A 6,136-nucleotide genomic window follows, 5' to 3' on the forward strand; every position below is an offset into this window, starting at 1 on the left:
TCCTTTTGTCTTTCTGTGTATTCTTTTGCTATCCCTATCGCCGCCGGATCTCCCCTCCTCGTGAACCAAACACTCGTGAACAACACAACTATGTCGAGGTCAGTCCCCGACAGTGTTAGACATGTGCATCAGCTCAGTCAATGCCAATTCCAAGTCCCTTCTGGCCTGCGAGGGGCCCTGGCGATGTAACAGTTAGGCACTCAGCAAACCAGAAGGCTGGTGATTCAAACCCACCTCATGGCTCTGCGGGACAGATAAGGCAATCTGCTCCCGTACAGGTGACAGTCTCGAAAACCCCATGGAACCATTCTATTCTGTCACAAGTAACCCAGCAGCTCCAACAAATCTGGCCTGTAAGAAATCAATTTCTCAAATACTTATAACTAGAGACTCTGATTTAATTTAGGTTCTGCAGTAAGGTGGACTTCTGTGCAACTCTGGTCTAGATCTGGCAGGGTATAGTGCACCCAGAGACATCTTCGGAGTCTCCAGGACCGTGGCCAAGAAGGTGCAGAAGGATATGCTTCCTTGGGGCCCCCATTCTGTGGTGGGGAGTGGGAAGACACCTGACCTTTGTCTTCCCCAGGATTCCTGACAGGGTACCTCCATTTCATAAAGCCCCTATATACCAATGATAGCGAGTTCTGTCATCTGCATACTAAGAACTCTGTCCAAGTCAGTTTACACAGAGTTCTTCAAAGCACATCTAATACATATGACTTAGTATAGACATTTCTTTACTTAGGAAACAAAATGGAACCATGACAATTTATAAAACAGCAAGAAAATATCTAAGCACAAAACCATTAACAATCATAATCAATTAAGGATTAATGATACCACAAGCATATTTGGGGTAAGAAAACTTAACAAAAGGAAGGCCCTGGAAAGAGTTAAAGAGCACTAAGTTCCCATTTCAGGGGCTTTTAATTAAAAGTGCCCCCCCCCCCACACAAAGAGCATGGTGAAATATATTCACTCCAGCAGAGAAAATTACACAGTAGGATACTCCAAATATCTGTGCTGGATTTGTTCTGAACGGTTTGGTTTTGTTTTGCTGGAAGACTGAGAGAATCTAATGGGATGCTAATGTAATGTGCACGTGATTATTGGTAGACAAAACCAAACAGCACTGTGGCACAAGAATCATCCAGGGACTAAGTGGCTTGTAGGAAGGAAACAGTAACATTAAGCCTAGAAAAATTTAGGCAAATGCAATTTCCATTAATTCAGAGGGATACAGATATTTCTCTCTTTTTTAAGCCTTTTGCATGCCAGTAGCAAAAAGTAAAAACAAATACCTCACTGCCATCGAGTAGATTCCGACTCAAAGCGACCCTATACGGGGTGTTTCCAAGACTGCAGTCTTTACTGGAATGCACAGCTTCATTTTTCTCCCCTGAAGCAGCTGGTGGATTTGAACTACCGACTTTGCAATCAGCAGCCCAACACTTAACTCACAGCACCACCAGGGCACCTTGAAAGTAACAAAGACCCTTCTAAAAATGCTTTCTAAATATAAAGTCATTCTAAATCTTCTCTCTGAGATTATAAAACATAGTACTTCTCAAACTTTTAATGGGAATCTTGTTAAAATGCAGCTTCTTTTTCAGTAGATTTGTGGGGAAGCCTCAAATTCCCCTCCCCATTTTTAACAAGCTCCATTACCACTTGTCTTGCCAGGTTGTTGTACTGTGGTGGCTTTGTGTGTTGATGGAATACTGACAGCTATACCACTGATATTTTAAATACCAGTAAGGTCAACCATGGAGTCCTGGTGTGGCATTGTGGGTTAATGCGCCAGACTGCAAAAAAAGCTGTTTGAACTGAAAGTTCGGCAGTTCAAGCTCACCAGCTGCTCCTTGGAAACCCTATACAGGGCCGCTATGGGTCAGAACCGACTCAACAGCACTTAACAACAAGGTCAACCATGGTGGACAGGTTTCAATGGAACTAAGACAGTCTAAGAAGGAGGAGAAGCCGACTTCTTCTGCAAGGTTAGCTACTGAAAACCTTATGAATAGCAGCAGACAAGTGTCAGCTAGAGTGTCCGAAGACGAAAACATTACAAAACAGTAGCCAAACATTGTCAGCTAGAGTGCCCGAAGACGAAAACATTACAAACAGAAGCAAAACATTGTCAGCTAGAGTGCCAGAAGATGAGCTCCTCAGGTTGGAAGGTACTCAAAATACCATCGGGGAAGAGCTCCTTTCTCAAAGTAGAGTTGACCATAATGACATTAGCGGAGCAAAACTTTCTGAACCTTTATTTGCTGATGGGGCACAGCTCAAAAAGGATGAGAAACAGCTGCAGACATCCATTAATAATCAGAACATGAGTACAAATCTAGAAAAATGGAAAGTTGTCAAAAATGAAACGGAATACATAAGCATCTGGTATTGACCATTTTGAACCACACAATCATATGGTTTACTAAGACAGGAATGGAAAACTGCAAAAGAAGGGCATCACATTTATCATCAAAAAGAACATTCCAAGATCTATCTTGGAAGTACAATGTTGCCTGTGATACGATAATATCCATATGCCTACAAGGAAGAACAGTTAATACCACTATTAATCAAACATACACACCAACCACAAAAGCCAGTGATGATGAAATGGAAGAAATCTACCAACTTCTTCAGATTCCTGGTGTGGCGCTGTGAGCAAATGCATCAGATTTCAAAGTTGTTTTAACTGCAAGGTTGGTGGTTCAAGCTCACCAGCTGCTCCTTGGAAACCCTATACAGGGTCGCTATGGGTTGGAATCGACTCAACTGCACTTAACAACAACTACCAACTTCTTCGGTCTAAGACCGATCAAACATGCAATCAAGATGCATTGATAACTACTGGTGATTGGAAACAAAGAGGAAGGATCAGTCATTGGAAAATAAGACTCTGGCGTTAGAAATGATGCTGGAAAGCACACGATAGAATTTTTGATTATTGATTGCAAATACCTTTTTAAAACAACATTAAAAAGTGACAATACGCATGGACCTCATCAGATGGAATACATAGGAATCAAAATGACAACATCTGTAGGAAGAGAAAATGGAAAAGTTCATTATCATTAGTGAAAACAAAGACACGGGCAGACTGTGAAACATATTGCCAACTGTTTATATGTAACTTCAGTGTAAAGTTAAAGAAAATGAACATATCCACAAGATCGAAAATATGACCCTGAAAACATCCCACCGGAATTTAGAGACCATCTTAAGACCAGATTTGATACATTAGACACTAATGATCAAAGACCACAGGAGTTGTGGGATGACCATCATTCATGAAGAAAGCAAAAGGTCATTAAAAAAACAGGAAAGAAGACAAAAATGGATTTCAGAAGAGATTCTGAAACTTGCTCTTGAGCATAGAGAAGCTAGAACAATGGAAGAAAGGAAACTAAAGTCAAGTATTATAATGAAATGTGCAATGACCTGGAGTTAAACCCATCAAGGAAAGAGCCCGGGCAGCACAGTAGTTACGAATCACGCTGCTAATCTCAAGGTCAGCAGTTAGAAACTACCAGCGGTTCCGCATGAGAAAGATGAGGCTTTCTGCTCCCGTACAGATTTATAGCCTCGGAAACCCTGTGCAGGGTTTGCTGTGAGTCGGACCCGAAACAACAGTGTCCACCCTGATGCTGATGCTGATGGTCCCTTGGATCTTACTTTGAGTGGATCTTACCACAAGGGAAAGTACTTGCCTCTTGTTTCCAAGAAAATATAGAACTGTGGTCCCTTTTCCAAGGATAAATATTCACCTCATTAACGTCAAGCTTATGCCTTCATTAGCCCTTTCTGTGTTTCAATGGCAAATTAGAGCAGATCTTTTAAAAGATATTTTAAAGGGCAGTGTGAAAACTCCTATAAATATCGACTATACCTCTAACTCCACTGAAGTGATGGTACTAGGGAGAGCCAGGACCAAATTTGTGCACACACAGGCCAAGACAACTGTCACTTGGAGGACAGAGAACAGAAGGTCCCAACAGTCCAGAAATTCCATGTGGCAAAAGCTGTAACCAATGATTTGGGAGATTTCCCCTAGGGTTAGAATGGTACCTGGGGAGCAATTAATTAATTTAAAACTGATCATGTGCCCTATGCATCTCTTTAGTACCTCTGGCCAAGCAGCTTACCAGTCTCCCACCAAGGGAACTCCTTAGGCAACCTCCTGTTGGAGCCCAACAGCAGCTCTGCTCCCATAAAGATGACAGCCTTAGAAACCCCATGGGTCTGACATGGCCATTATGAGTCAGAAATGACCGCACGGCACCCAACAACAACAAATTCACTCTGAGCGCCACTGTGTAGGAAGTTCTTTATATTGCCCTTGAAAGTGTCCCCTAACAGCTTCCACTGGTACTAAGACTGCCTTCCCAGACCACACAGAACAAATCTGAGATCACTTGTAGCCATCTGTTAGGCATCCCAGAGGCATTCCTTCATACATTTCGCTAGTAATGTGGGTTTCTATCCCTTCACCATGGTTCCCTAAACCTGCTCCAGATTGGCTACATGCACCCAATTACAGGGTTGTCGTTGTTAGGTGCCATCGGAGTCAGTATCAACTCATAGCGACCCTGTGCATAACAGAATGAAGCACTGCCCCATCCTGGGCCAACCTCACAACTGTTGCCATGCTTGTGCCTACTGATGCTGCCACTTTGCCAATCCATCTCTCTGGGGGGTCTTCCTCTTTTTCTCTGACCCTCCACCTTAAACATGGTATCCTTCTCCAGCAACTCTGTCCCTCCTGGCTTTCAAGGAGCACTCTGGCTGCACTTCTTCCAACATAGATCTGCTGGCTCTTTTGGCAGTCTATGGTCCTTTAAATATTCTCCTCCAACACTATAACTCAAATGCATCAATTCTTCCAGTCTTCCTTATTCACTGTGTTAGGCAGCACCAAACTACAGTGTGCACATCAGTTCTTTGTCCCAGATGGTGTAGCACTGCCAATGCTACCAAAGAGCCTGTTCACCTTGGAAACCACAGCTTACTGAATTACAGGCACTTCACCACCACCACGACACTGTTGAGTCACTTCTTCCAATCAGTACTTAAGACACAGAACATAGATCTCATTGGTGCCTTATGTACCACACTGCCAATCTGGCATCAATTGCTGGTGCTGTTGGATAAGCACTGGAATGCTAACTGAAAGGTTGCCGGTTCAAATCCACCAGCTATAGGGTCGCTATCAGTCAGAAGCAACTCAACAGCAGCAGCAACAACAGGCTTGATGGAGGCCTGGTATAGCGATGTAGGATAAGCCCTGGACCACAAACTGCAAGGTTGGCAGTTCAAACCTATCAGCTGCTCTTGGAAACCCTATACAGAGTTGCTATGAGTTGGAACCAACTTAATGGCACACAACAACAGTTTTCCTAACAGTGCAGACAAAGGGCTGGAACTACATTTCCCAGAATCCCTTCCACCACCCCCCCATCTAGTTTCGGGCCTAAAAACCAAACCAAAGCCTTTGCCACAGAGCCAACTCATGGCAACCCTACAGAATGGAAAAGACCTACTACTGAGGGTTTCCAATGCAATATACGAATTTTCACGGGAACAAACTGCTACATCTTTCTCTTAGAGAGGGGCTGGTGGGTTTGAACTGCACAAGCCGTTAATCACTGCAACTAAGCCCTTAAACGAAACCCGGAGCTGGTGAGTTGGCATGGGTTTCAAGGCTGTAATCTTTCTTCTGTAGAGCGGTTGGTATGGGTATAAACCATTGCCCTTTTGGTTAGCAATCAATCACTTAACCACTGTACCACCAGGGTCTCTTGACTGCAGGTTGTTGTTGTTAAGTGCCATTACAGCGACCCAGTAGAGGCTTTCCAAGGAGCGGCTGGTGCGTTTGAACCACCACCTTGTGATTCAAATCAACCGGTCCTGTGCTTATTCTATAGCGCCACACCAGGATACAGTTCCAGTTTGAGATGTAGAAGGCAAAAAAGAGATCTGTATTTTCTCTGGACACAGCTGCAGGCAGACACACAGACGGCAGCTTCTAGATGAGATACAGCAGTACTGGAGTTGTGGGCTGCTGAGCAGACTGGTCTTCTGGGTCATCAACAGTAAGAGCAGCCTCCCTCAACTTCCTGATGATCCTGTA

At 43.7% G+C, this 6,136-nt stretch overlaps 1 protein-coding gene across 3 annotated transcripts in view; it reads right to left on the reverse strand.

Moving 5' to 3' along the window:
- Positions 1-6,136, reverse strand: part of TNRC6B (trinucleotide repeat containing 6B) — a 270,951-nt gene that overhangs the window by 103,571 nt on the left and 161,244 nt on the right. The window lies entirely within an intron of this gene.

This window comes from Chrysochloris asiatica, unplaced genomic scaffold (genome assembly GCF_000296735.1).
Source record: "Chrysochloris asiatica unplaced genomic scaffold, ChrAsi1.0 scaffold00076, whole genome shotgun sequence".
NCBI lineage: Eukaryota > Metazoa > Chordata > Mammalia > Afrosoricida > Chrysochloridae > Chrysochloris > Chrysochloris asiatica.